This window comes from Apium graveolens, chromosome 3 (assembly GCF_009905375.1).
Source record: "Apium graveolens cultivar Ventura chromosome 3, ASM990537v1, whole genome shotgun sequence".
In the NCBI taxonomy this organism is placed as follows: Eukaryota; Viridiplantae; Streptophyta; class Magnoliopsida; order Apiales; family Apiaceae; genus Apium; species Apium graveolens.
In genome coordinates, this window is record NC_133649.1 from 216,932,190 (window position 1) to 216,945,341 (window position 13,152).

The 13,152-nt window shown below is 39.7% G+C and overlaps 2 non-coding genes across 2 annotated transcripts; both read left to right on the top strand.

The window, feature by feature from the left end:
- The first annotated feature begins 9,533 nt into the window (after positions 1-9,533).
- Positions 9,534-9,640, top strand: LOC141715407 (small nucleolar RNA R71). The gene has a single exon (XR_012572172.1). It is a non-coding gene; the product is annotated as a small nucleolar RNA R71 (small nucleolar RNA).
- A 959-nt stretch (positions 9,641-10,599) lies between these two features.
- LOC141716009 (small nucleolar RNA R71) lies at positions 10,600-10,706 on the top strand. Its single transcript, XR_012572744.1, has one exon. It is a non-coding gene; the product is annotated as a small nucleolar RNA R71 (small nucleolar RNA).
- The last annotated feature ends 2,446 nt before the right edge of the window (positions 10,707-13,152 follow it).

Genomic DNA, 13,152 nt, shown 5'->3' on the forward strand with positions numbered 1-13,152 from the left:
CAAAACTTCAATTGTAGAGAGTGGAAATGATCTGTATCCCAAGGACAAGGGAGGTGTAAAGAGAAAGTTTTCGAACAATGCTGGGAATTTTGGAAGAAAGTCTGATGGAAATAAGAGCAAGAAACTATTTGTGAAAAGAGAGGATCAAAGGATGGATAAGCTAAGGTTTGGACATTAAGATAATCGGGGAAAAGAGACCAGATTTCGGTTTCCTCAAACCGCGAATCTACTTCAAGGAAGACCCCCACTGCCAGACTGTAAAACCTGTGGATGAAAGTTTAATGGAAAATGCCGCCAAGAGAACGTTACTTGCTATGTATGCGGGAAGAAAGGACATCATGCTAGTAATTGCAAGGACAAGGAAATCACTTGCCACAACTGCGGGAGGAAAGGACATTACGCACTTGAATGTCATCAATCCAGGAAAGGAAATGAGGTACCCAGACTCATGGCACCTCCGGGTCAAGATAACCATAATTCAAGCAGTGCCAAAAACACCAACACCAAATCTACTGCACGTACTTTCAGCATGACGTTAAAAGATGTTATCGCTGATAATGACGTCATCGCAGGTACGCTTTTAGTGAATTCTGCAAATGCTTGTGTGTTAATTGACTCAGGCGCTACTAGATCCTTTATATCTGAGAATTTTGTGAATAAGTTGGGATCAGAGTTAATATCGCTAGAAGAATATATGATGGTAGAAATTGTAAATCAAGAAGTTATATCTGTTAGTCAAGTATGCCCTAATTCTACGTTAGAGATTCAAGGAAAACCTTTTGTTGTTGACCTTATTCCTTTTAAATTGGGAGAATTTGACATGATACTAGGAATGGATTGGTTGACGCGATATGATGCTCAGATTAATTGTAGGTGAAAGAGAGTTAGCTTAAAAAAATTTAATAACAAGAGAGTGATTCTTCGTGGTCAGAAACAAACCCGTAAGTTTCTCACTATGTTGCAAGCTAAAAGAATACTACAAGGCTGACAAGCATATCTCACTCAAGTTATAGATACAGAAAAATCTACTCCTAGGATGGAAGAAATCCCAGTTGTGAAGGAATTTGAAGATGTGTTTCCCGAAGATCTACCCGGATTACCCCCTGATAGAGAAATCGAATTCACAATTGATCTCGCTCCAGGAACGACATCTATTTCTAAAACTCCATATCAAATGGCCCCCGTGGAAATGAAGGAGTTGGCTACTCAACTACAGGAATTACTAGATAAAGGAGTGATTCGACCCAGTGTATCTCCGTGGGGAGTACCAGTTTTATTTATGAAGAAGAAAGATGGATCTATGAGATTATGCATAGATTATCAAGAATTGAATAAGCTCACTATTAAAAATAAGTACCCTCTACCAAGGATTGATGATTTGTTCGATCAACTGAAAGGAGCTGTATGTTTTTCAACCAGTTAACACCAATTAAAGATTGATTTTTATGATCAGGTTACCACCAGTTAAAGATTAAACCTGAGGATGTGCCAAAGATGGCGTTTATGAAAAGGGGTAAGTCGCTAAACACGCGGTAATAATACACGCAAGTATACGAGTTCACAAGTAGTATAGAATCTTTTCTAGTTCGTTCCCACATAGACTGTACTGGTTAACTAATTAATTCACACACTTAAGCAACAATGTATGGCTATTATTCAATGCTAAGATGATAACAAAGTGAGGTTGTTTATAACTAATAATTAAACTAATAATTATAACTACGAGAATAAAATGGATTGAATTAATAAATATGACAAACATGGAATTCTAACTTCATTAAATACTTTATTCAATAGCCTTACTGATCTTAACCTTAGCATGCAATGGCGATGACACTAATCAGATAACACGAAACTGATAAACGCCAACTTTCGTTGCGAGTACCATACTATCAGACAACGACAAAAGAGATAGAAGCTGAATAGACATCAATTATATTGAGACCCTGTATGTCTATAGAATTTGACAACATAACGGTTTAAGCACAAGTTATCTATCTTGATTACATAGGGAAAGTAAGATGGTTAAAATTACCTACAAATCATGCATGACAATACATGAACCTATGCTAGCATGGCAAGTTCTAAATCCTTAAATTCACTTTTGCTTCATTAATAATTAACACACTATATTATAAGTTCGCGACGCTCATAAGACGAATACGCACAACCAATACTAGGATATCATACAATCATCACATACTAAGGCATCAAACAATTTAACTAAAGAAATCCATAAATAAATCTGCTAGAACCTCACAATAACGATTAGCCCATAATCAGACTCATCATCAAAGTGGGTTCCGATGAAAGTATGGTATATTAAACGTAGTCTTTATAACGAATAAATAAAACCAAGTACAAACAAGAGTATAGGTTCAACAAAACCAGAAACGAGCATCCAAGATTATAACTGAAAACAAAGATTCTCAAGAATAAACTAGATCATCTTCGCCTTTGTTGAATTGTGCTATAGGTCTCTTGTTGTCTTCTCTTTGTGCTCTGGTAAGTCTCCTCCTTAAAAAATAATCTTGAGTTATCAATATATAGCAGTCCAATCAACCCAAAAGTCCAGAAAATAGAATTGTAATAGAATCAAGATTTTATTATCCCGATACAGTGCGGCCGCACGCTTCATCAGCGCGGGCGCGCTGGCTTCCTGTACTTCGGCGCGGCCGCGCGCTAGTTCAGCGCGGGCGCACTGGGCTTCTGCCAAAATTGACTTCTTCCATTTTTCTTGTAGATTCGAGCTGGTCCTCACGAGCTTTTATTCCAACACCACATAGACACTACATTTGCACCAAAATAATGCTAATTCACCTGATTACCTAGATAATGCCTGAAATGCAAAACACTAGAAAACACGTTAAAACACTTACAAACTTGAGTACAAATGCATCAATCCAAAACTTATTAGAGCATAATAAAGTGTCATAAATGCCGCTCAACATACCCCCAAACTTGAATCGATGCTTGTCCTCAAGCATAAACAGACTCAAAGAACAAGAATTAAAAATACATGAATGCAACTAATATGAATGCAATGATTCCCATGAAGTAACTAAACCAACCAATAAGCAACACCTCATCAAATGCAATTATTCGCATAAAGATCAATCAAATCTCTCAAATCAACCTACAAACCAGAGACGTGCATGTGTGCAAATGCTTACAGAGATACTCTTGCTACTAGATCGACAATCATGACTCACTACTTATCAAAACAATCACAAGTTTATAAATAGAATAAAATCTAGACTCAAAATAACTTATAATACTTCAATTCTTATATCAGAGTTTTTTATGGATTCATGCTTTTATTCACAATAACACAACACAAGTATGCTTATTTGATCGTGCAATGAATGAGGTCCATAAAAGACTTATACAATAGTACCGACGTAGCGAGCGTTAGGTTAGCAAATCCCAGACTATAAAAGCCATAGGTCACTAGGCACAAAGTCCCCTAAGAACTTAATACCTCGAGTACTAAAGAGCCCAGTCGTGATCAATTATGCATAACACTTATTCTTCTCTTTTTTTTCTTTCTTTTTTTCTACTTTTTTTTTATTTCATAAATTTCTGAACGAGTGTGTTTCACTTCATCTCGTTCAACCCTAGACTACTCATATAAATATGAGCCGACTACTAGCTATTTGACACCTAGACACATAACTAGCAATGAAATCCAATTTCTCCAATTTTTACATATCCATGTCTTTTATTATTAAGAGAATACCCTAAATTCCAAATATAAACAAGCGATTAAACCTCGACAGTCAAACAAATCATGACTATGATCTACCACTCTAGCAACCTATAAGACTTAGTGAAATACAAGTGTCTTTAGCATGCAAATCAATCCAATAAGACTCCATCACCAAATACGACATCACCACACTAGCATCAATATCACAAGTTAATTGGAAAATTATCTAAGGGATCATGTTATAATGCAAATACATGAAACTACATGAACAAAATATCATAAAAGTACCAAAAAAACTACATGGCAAAATATGCAACTATAACTATATGAGAAAAAACTATCATGAACATGCAAACTATATGAGACTCACACAAACTATATTTCTTCAACTACTACCCCCAAGCTTAAAATATTCACTGTTCTCAGTAAAGGTAATAGTAAGGAACATGCATACCTACTGTGAATCAGAATCCTCGCCCTCAACGGGAGGAGTGTCAGGCGTGTCTGGGGACGGATACACTGAATCCTCACCAAAAACTGGCCACTGGATGTCAACACCGGTGGCTCTAAAAGCTGTCCCAAGTGCCTCGGTGAGATCGTGTGCAAATCGACTATGGATATCGTGCATCGCATCCATCCTCCTCGCGAGACGCCTATACTGCGTCGAACTCAAACTAGCTCCCATCTCTGCTCCTGCTGCCTCCTACTGCTGTTGAGACGAACCAGCCTCCTCTCCATATTGAGCTCTCCAAGCTGCTCTACGGGCATGCTGAGAACCTCTTGCTGTAGCTGCTTCCATAGGCACACCACTTGGCAAATGATCATATGAATAACGATGAGATCTAAATCAAAGTCCTCCGGAGTCTTATCGTTCCAAGTGTCCTGACCCACCTTCCTTGCGGGCTACTCAATCACTGCCCTGATAGCATCATCACTGTACTCTACAGTCCTCCCCATCACTACCGTGAACCCATTCTTCTCCGCCTTGGCATTTGCATAGAAGTCCCGCATAACACTCATGGGCACAGCAGCGGGTGCCTCACAAAAAGAAACCCAGCCCATCTCGAGAATCATATCTAACAGCTTACCATCCTTCCCTGATGACAGAAAACCTCGCTCCTTAGCAATAGGCTTCGAGAAAAGCCTCGTGTACTCCTCATCAGCCTCAGAAGTAGAAAATATGGGCCTCACACCACCCGCAGATGAAGAATATGTGGTGCTACTATCAACTTGTGTTCTTTGTCTCTTGGGTGCCATCGGGATTGAAGAAGAGAGAATAAAAGTTTAAGTGTTTAGAGAGAATTTGTGTTTGAGAGTTTGTATATTGGTGGACAAGTTGTATGTAAGTGTACGTATTTGTAGGTGGAGAGGTATGAATTCTAAAAGGAAAAGAAGTGGGAATTGATTATGGGAATCGTGGGAATAATGAAACTGATTAGGAGAGGGAATTATGGGATGTGGAAGAGTAAAAATTGGGTTGGAATTGATTTTTTTGTTAAAAACCCGATTTTCTCTTAAAACTGCCGTTTTTATTTTATTTTTTCGATCAGGGACCCGGCACGGCCGCGCGCTAGGACAGCGCGAGCGCGCTCACTCTCTGGAAAATCAGCGCGGGCGCGCGCTAGGACAGCCCGGGCGCGCTTGGTTACTGGAAAAATGTCACGGCCGCGCACTTGATCAGCACGGGCGCACCCAGCTTCTGTAGTTGGCCCTGAATTTTTTTCTTTTTCTGGTTTTTTGTGTTTTTCTCTTTTCTTCTTGCTTCTTCTACCTACTAAAGTACAACATACTTGGGTTGCCTCCCAAGAAGCACTTCTCTTTTACGTCGCTAGCTCGACGTAGAATATCGAGATCAAATGGACAATAAAACGGTACTAACCACCTCACGGTTTGCTGTGTCACCATAATAATGCTTCAACCTCTGACCATTTACCTTGAATGCTTGGCCCGGATCATTTTCAAAAATTTCCACCGCTCCATGTGGAAACACAGTTTTGATAATAAACGGCCCTGACCATCTTGGCTTCAACTTTTCAGGAAAAAGACGGAGACGGGAGTTGAATAAAAGAACTTGTTGCCCCGACACAAATGACTTGAGCACTAGACCTCTATCTTTCCACCTCTTGACTTTCTCCTTATACATTTTGTTGTTCTCATAAACTTGAAGTTGAAACTCGTCAAGTTCATTCAATTGAAGCATCCTCTTCTATCCAGCTGCATCCAAGTCCAGATTCAACTTCTTCAAAGCCCAATATGCCTTATGCTCGAGCTCCACATGCAAATGACACCCCTTACCATAAACCAACTGAAACGGAGACATTCCCAATGGAGTCTTATATGCTGTTCTATACGCCCAAACAGCTTCATCAAGCTTCAAATACCAATCCTTCCTTAAGGGATACACCACTTTCTCCAAAATGTGCTTGATCTCTCTGTTAGATACCTCAGCTTGACCATTCGTCTGAGGATGATAAGCCATAGCAATGTGATGATTCACATTATACCTTTTCATCATAGCAGTGAACTTGCGATTGCAAATATGCGACCCCTCATCACTGATTATGACTCTTGGAGTTCCAAACCTTGTGAATATCTGCTTGTGAAGAAAATTAAGCACCACTTTTGTATCGTTCATTGGAAACGCTTTAACTTCAACCCATTTCGACATGTAATGAACCACCAACAAGATATACTGATTGTTATAAATGAGACAAATGGCCCCATGAAGTCAATTCCCTAAACATTGAAGACCTCAACCTCGAGAAGCACATTAAGAGGCATCTCATCCCTCTTAGACATATTACCCACACGTTGACATCGATCACATTTCAAAACGAACTGATGAGCATCTTTAAACAATGTCGGCCAAAAGAAACCTGCTTGAAGAACACGAGCTGCTGTCTTTTCTCCACCATAATGTCCTCCATAAGCCGTTGAATGGCAATCTCACAAGATCCCCCCCGTTTCGCTGTAAGGAATACATCTCCTGATGATTTGGTCAGCTCCTTGGCAAAAAAGAAACGGCTCATCCCACATATACCACTTCACCTCATGTAGAAACTTCTTCCTTTGAGCATAAGATAAGTCGGGAAGCATGTTATTACTCATAAGGAAGTTCACAATGCCTGCAAACCAAGGTTCTTCTTCTTGTACTCCAAATAGTTGCTCGTCGGGAAAAGACTCATTATCAATGTCTTATCCAATGAAGTAGCATTAGGATTTTCTAAACACGAGAGATGGTCAGCGACTTGATTTTTAATTCCTTTTTTGTCCTTGATCTCTAGTTCAAATTCTTGGAGCAAAAGAACCCATCTAATCAATCTAGGCTTCGAGTCCTTTTTTGAGATGAGATATCGAATTGCGGCGTGATCAGTGAAAACTGTTACCTTAGTCCCAAGTAGATAAGATCGAAATTTCTCAACACCATAGACAATAGCCAAAAGCTCTTTCTTCATAGTAGTATAATTCAGTTGGGAACCATTTAGGGTCTTACTAGCATAGCAGAACACATGAAATATGTTGTTCTTCCTTTGCCCGAGAACTGCTCCAACTTCATAGTCACTTGCATCGCACATCATCTCAAAAGGCTTATTCCAATCAGGTGCAGTTATGACCGGTTCCGTGATTAAACTCTTCTTCAATGTCTCAAAAGCTACAAGGCACTCGTCATCAAACTTGAAAGGAACATCTTTCTCTAACAGACTGCATAAAGCTTTGAAATTTTCGAGAAGTCTTTGATGAAATGCCTGTAGAAACCCGCATGACCAAGAAAACTGTGAATTCCCTTAACAGAAATAAGTGGAGGAAGATTCTGAATGACCCCCACTTTGGCCTTGTCCACCTCTATACCTTTACTAGAAACCTTATGCCCGAGAATAATGCCTTGACGCACCATAAAGTGACATTTCTCCCAATTGAGAACCAGATTGGTCTCAACACACCTTTTGAGAACATGTCCAAGATTTTGCAAGCATTCATCAAAAGAATCGCCAAAGACTGAGAAGTCGTCCATGAACACCTCCACATTCTGGCCAATCATGTCAGAAAAGATGGCCATCATACATCTCTGAAATGTGGCTGGTACACCACACAAACCAAAAGAAACTCATCTGAAGGCGAAAGTACCAAATGGACAAGTGAAGGTAGTTTTCTCCTCATCTTCTGGAGTGATACAAATCTGATTGTAACCCGAATATCCATCCAGAAGACAATAGTACTCATGACCGGCTAACCTGTCGAGCATCTGATCAATGAAGGCCAAAGGGAAGTGATCCTTCCTAGTGGCTTTGTTTAGCTTCCTGTAGTCCATGTAAACTCTCCACCCCGTGACTGTCCTTGTAGGAATAAGCTCATTCTTCTCATTTACTACCATAGTAATTCCACCTTTCTTTGGCACATATTGAACCAGGCTTACCATGAACTATCAGAGATTGGGGAGATGATCCCTGCATCTAGCCTTTTAAGAATTTCTTTCTTCATTACTTCCTTCATGATAAGATTAAGTCTTCTTTGCTGCTCGACCGTAGGTTTGCTACCTTCATCTAGCAGAATTTTATGCATACAGTAAGAAGGGCTGATTCCCTTGATATCTGCTATAGTCCATCCAATTGTTGATTTGAACTCTCTCAGAATTCTCAAAAGCTTTTCCTCATCACTACCTGAAAGGTCAGATACAATAATAACAGGCAGAGTAGATGCATCACCTAAAAATGCATACCTCAAATGTTCAGGTAAAGGCTTAAGCTCAAGAGTGGGAGCTTCCTCAATAGAAGGCTTGAGGCGTTTAGGAGCTTTGTTCAATTCCTCCATTCCAAGAGATTCAAAATGCATATCTTTCCTTTTCCATGAAGAAGCATTCAAATATTGCAATTGTTCTTCCCCTTCGTCATCTTCACTATTTGAATTCCCCAATAAGGCTTTTTTTAAGGCATCAGACCTTAGCAATTCATCAAGTTCCGATATGACCACCGAATTGACCAACTCCACTTTTAAGCACTCCTCATTATCAGTAGGGAATTTCATAGCATTGAACACATTAAAAGTGACATCCTGATCTAGAACTCGCATGGTGAGCTCACCCTTCTACACATGTATCAAGGTTCGGCCAGTCGCCGGGAAAGGTCTTCCCAAGATTATGAGAATCTTCTTATCCTCCTCGAAATCAAGAATTATGAAATCAGCAGGAAAGATGAGTTTATCAACCTTGTCCAAGACATCCTCCACAATACCTCGCAGATATGTAATGGAACGGTTGGCCAACTGCAAGGTTATATAAATCGGTTTGGGATCAGGTAAATCCAACTGCTTGAAAATTGACAAAGGCATCAGATTGATGCTAGCTCCCAAGTCACATAAGCATCTGTCCAAAGACACTTTTTCAATAGTACATGGAATAGTGAAGCTTCCTGGATCTTTAAGCTTCAGAGGCAACTTTTGTTGCAGCACAACACTGCATTCCTCCGTGAGAGCGGCTATCTCTAAATCATCTAGCTTCACCTTCTGATAGAGAATACCTTTCATAAACTTTGCATAACTAGGCATCTGATCGATTGCCTTTACCTGCTTTTAGCTTCCCTCTTTCCCGGCACTTCAATGTCGCTAGGTAATGTACCAGGCTGACGATTTAGCAAGGCATTGGCAATTTGCCCAATTTGATTCTCCAAGGTATTGATAGAAACAGCTTGACTCTTGCACATAAGCTTCAACTCCTCTAATTCAGATTTTTTATTAGCTTGTTGCAGCTGGAGTTGTTGTCTAGGTGCATATTATGATTGCTGAAAACCAGGGGGATTGTACTGTTTAGTTAATAATCATCCAATCAGGCATGCCATGGTATGGACACTTCCTTAGCATCTCCTTATATCGATCCCAAGCCTCACACAGAGATTCCCCTCTTTGCTGAGCAAACTGGGTAAGAGCATTCCTGATTACAGCAGTCTTCGCCATGGGGAAGAATTTAGTGAGAAACTTTTGCGCAAGATCCTCCCAAGTGATGATAGATCCTGCTGGCAAAGAGTGTAACCAGCACTTGGAGTTGTCCCTCAGAGAGAATTTCATAGCACTCCTCATTATCAGTAGGGAATTTCATAGCATTGAACACATTAAAAGTGGCATCCTGATCCAGAACTCGCATGGTGAGCTCACCCTTCTGCACATCTATCAAGGTTCGGCCAGTCACCGGGAAAGGTCTTCCCAAGATTATGGGAATCTTCTTATCCTCCTCAAAATCAAGAATTATAAAATCAGCAGAAAAGATGAGTTGATCAACCTTGTCCAAGACATCCTCCACAATACCTCGCGGATATGTAATAGAATGGTCGGTCAACTGCAAGGTCATATAAATCGGTTTTGGATCAGGTAAATCCAACTGCTTGAAAATTGACAAAGGCATCAGATTGATGCTAGCTCCCAAGTCACACAAGCATCTGTCCAAAGACACTTTTCCAGTCGTACATGGAATAGTGAAGCTTGCTGGATCTTTAAGCTTCGGAGGCAACTTCTGTTGCAGCACAGCACTGCATTCCTCCGTGAGAGCGGCTATCTCTAAATCATCTAGCTTCACCTTCCGAGAGAGAATACCTTTCATAAACTTTGCATAACTAGGCATCTGCTCGATTGCCTTTACCTGCTTTTAGCTTCCCTCTTTCCTGGCACTTCAGTGTCAGTAGGTAATGTACTAGGCTGATGATTTAGCAAGGCATTGGCAATTTTCCCAATTTGATTCTCCAAGGTCTTCATAGAAATAGCTTGACTCTTGCACATAAGCTTCAACTCCTCTAATTCAGATTTTTCATTAGCTTGTTGCAGCTGGAGTTGCTGTCTAGGTGCATATTGTGGTTGCTGAAAACCAGGGGGATTGTACTGTTTAGTTAATAATCATCCAATCAGGCATGTCATGGCGTGGGCACTTCCTTAGCGTCTCCTTATATCGATCTCAAGCCTTACACAGAGATTCCTCTATTTGCTTAGCAAACTGGGTAAGAGCATTCCTGATTGTAGCAGTCTTCACCATGGGGAAGAATTTAGTGAGAAACTTTTGCGCAAGATCCTCCCAAGTGATGATAGATCATGCTGGCAAAGAGTGTAACCAACACTTAGACTTGTCCCTCAGAGAGAATGGGAACAGGCGTAGCTTGATAGCATCTTCCGTCAGATCATTGAATTTGAAAGTGTTGCAGATCTCGATGAAATCCCTGATGTGCATGTTGGGGTCTTCAGTAGGAGAACCCCCAAACTGAACTAAGTTCTGTATCATCTGAATTGTGCTTGACTTGATCTCAAAAGTGTTAGCCCTGATGGCCGGTCTGATGATGCTTGATTGAATGTCATTAATCTTAGGCTGAGAATAGTCCATCAAAGCCTTCGGATTTTCTGCTTGATCTCCCATCGCTACTACAACTGGTTCTTCGACTTTCTCTTATTCCTCAAAAACTTCCTTACGAACTACCACAACTTCTTCCTCGGCTTTATCCATTGTTCTCTTACGAGTACGCGAATGCGTATGCATACACCCTCGCTAGAGTACTTGAAATAAGACAAGGAAACAGATAAGTAACAATGTACGAGTCAATGAACTTTAACGATCACTGATGGAAAGCACATAAACTATCAGTTAACACTGCATACCCCGGAAGCGGCGCCAAAAAATTGTTAGTCGCTAAACATGCGCTAATAATACACACATGTATACGCGTTCACAAGTAGTATAGAATCTTTTCTAGTTCATTCTCACAGAGACTGTATTGGTTAACTAATTAATTCACACACTTAAGCAACAATGTATGGCTATTATTCAATGCTAAAATGATAACAAAGTGAGGTTGTTCATAACTAAGAATTAAACTAATAATTATAACTACGAAAATAAAATGGACTGAATTAATAAATATGTCAAACATGGAATTATAACTTCATTAAATACTTCATTCAATAGCCTTATTGATCTTAACCTTAGCATGAAATGGTGATGACACTAATCAGATAACACGAAACTGATAAACGCCAACTTTCGTTGTGCGAGTACCATACTATCAGACATCCACAAAAGAGAGAGAAGCTGAATAGACACCAATTATATTGAGACCCTGTATGTCTATAGAATTTGACAACATAACGGTTTAAGCACAAGTTATCTATCTTTATTACACAGGGCAAGTAAGATGGTAAAAATTACCTACAAATCATGCATGACAATACATGAACCTATGCTAGCATGGCAAGTTCTAAATCCTTAAATTCACTTTCGCTTCATTAAGAATTAACACACTATCTTAAAAGTTCGTGACGCTCATAAGACGAATACGCACAACCAATACTAGGATATCATACAATCACCATACACTAAGGCATCAAACAATTTAACTAAAGAAATCTATAAATAAATCTGCTAGAACGCCACGATAACGATTAGCCCATAATCGGACTCATCATCAACGTGGGTTTCGATGAAAGCATGGTATATAAAACGTAGTCTTTATAACGAATAAATAAAACAAAGTACAAAAAAGAGTATAGGTTCACCAAAATAAGAAATGAACATCCAAGATTACAACTCAAAACAAAGATTCACAAGAATAAACTAGATCATCTTCGCCTTTGTTGAATTGTGCTATAGATCTCTTGTCGTCTTCTCCTTGTGCTCTGGTAAGTCTCCTCCTTAAAAAAACGATCTTGTGTTATCAATATATAGCAGTCAAATCAACCCAGGAGTCCAGAAAACAGAATTGTAATAGAATCAGGATTTTATTATCTCGACATAGCGCGGCTGCGCGCTTCATTAGCATGGGTGCGCTGGCTTCCTGTACTTCAGCGTGGTCGCACGCTAGTTCAGCGCGGGCGCGCTGGGCTTCTGCCAAAATTGACTTCTTCCATTTCTCTTGCAGATTCGAGCCGGTCTTCGCGAGCTTTTATTCCAACACCACCTAGACAGTATATTAGCACCAAAACAATGTTAATTCACCTGATTACCTAGATAATGCCTGAAATGCAAAAGCACTAGAAAACACGTTAAAACACTTACAAACTTGAGTACAAATGCATCAATCCAATGCTTATTAGAGCATAATAAAGTGTCATAAATGCCACTCAACACAAGGTATGGACACTATAAGTTCCTAGTTATGCCACTTGGATTAACGAACGCCCCTGTTGCTTTCATGGATTTAATGAACCGAGTATTCAGGAAATATGTGGATAAGTTTGTAATAGTATTTATTGACGATATCTTAATTTCTAAGTCTCGTGAAGAACATGCGGAACACCTTGGATTAGTATTGGAAATTATGAGAAAGGAAAAGCTGTATACAAAATTTTCAAAATGCGAATTTTGGCTAGACAAAGTACAATTCTTAGGACATATCGTCAGTAGTGAAGGAATTTCAGTAGATCCTGCAAAGGTTGATGTTGTAGCAAACTGGGAACGACCAAAGATACCAACCGAAGTA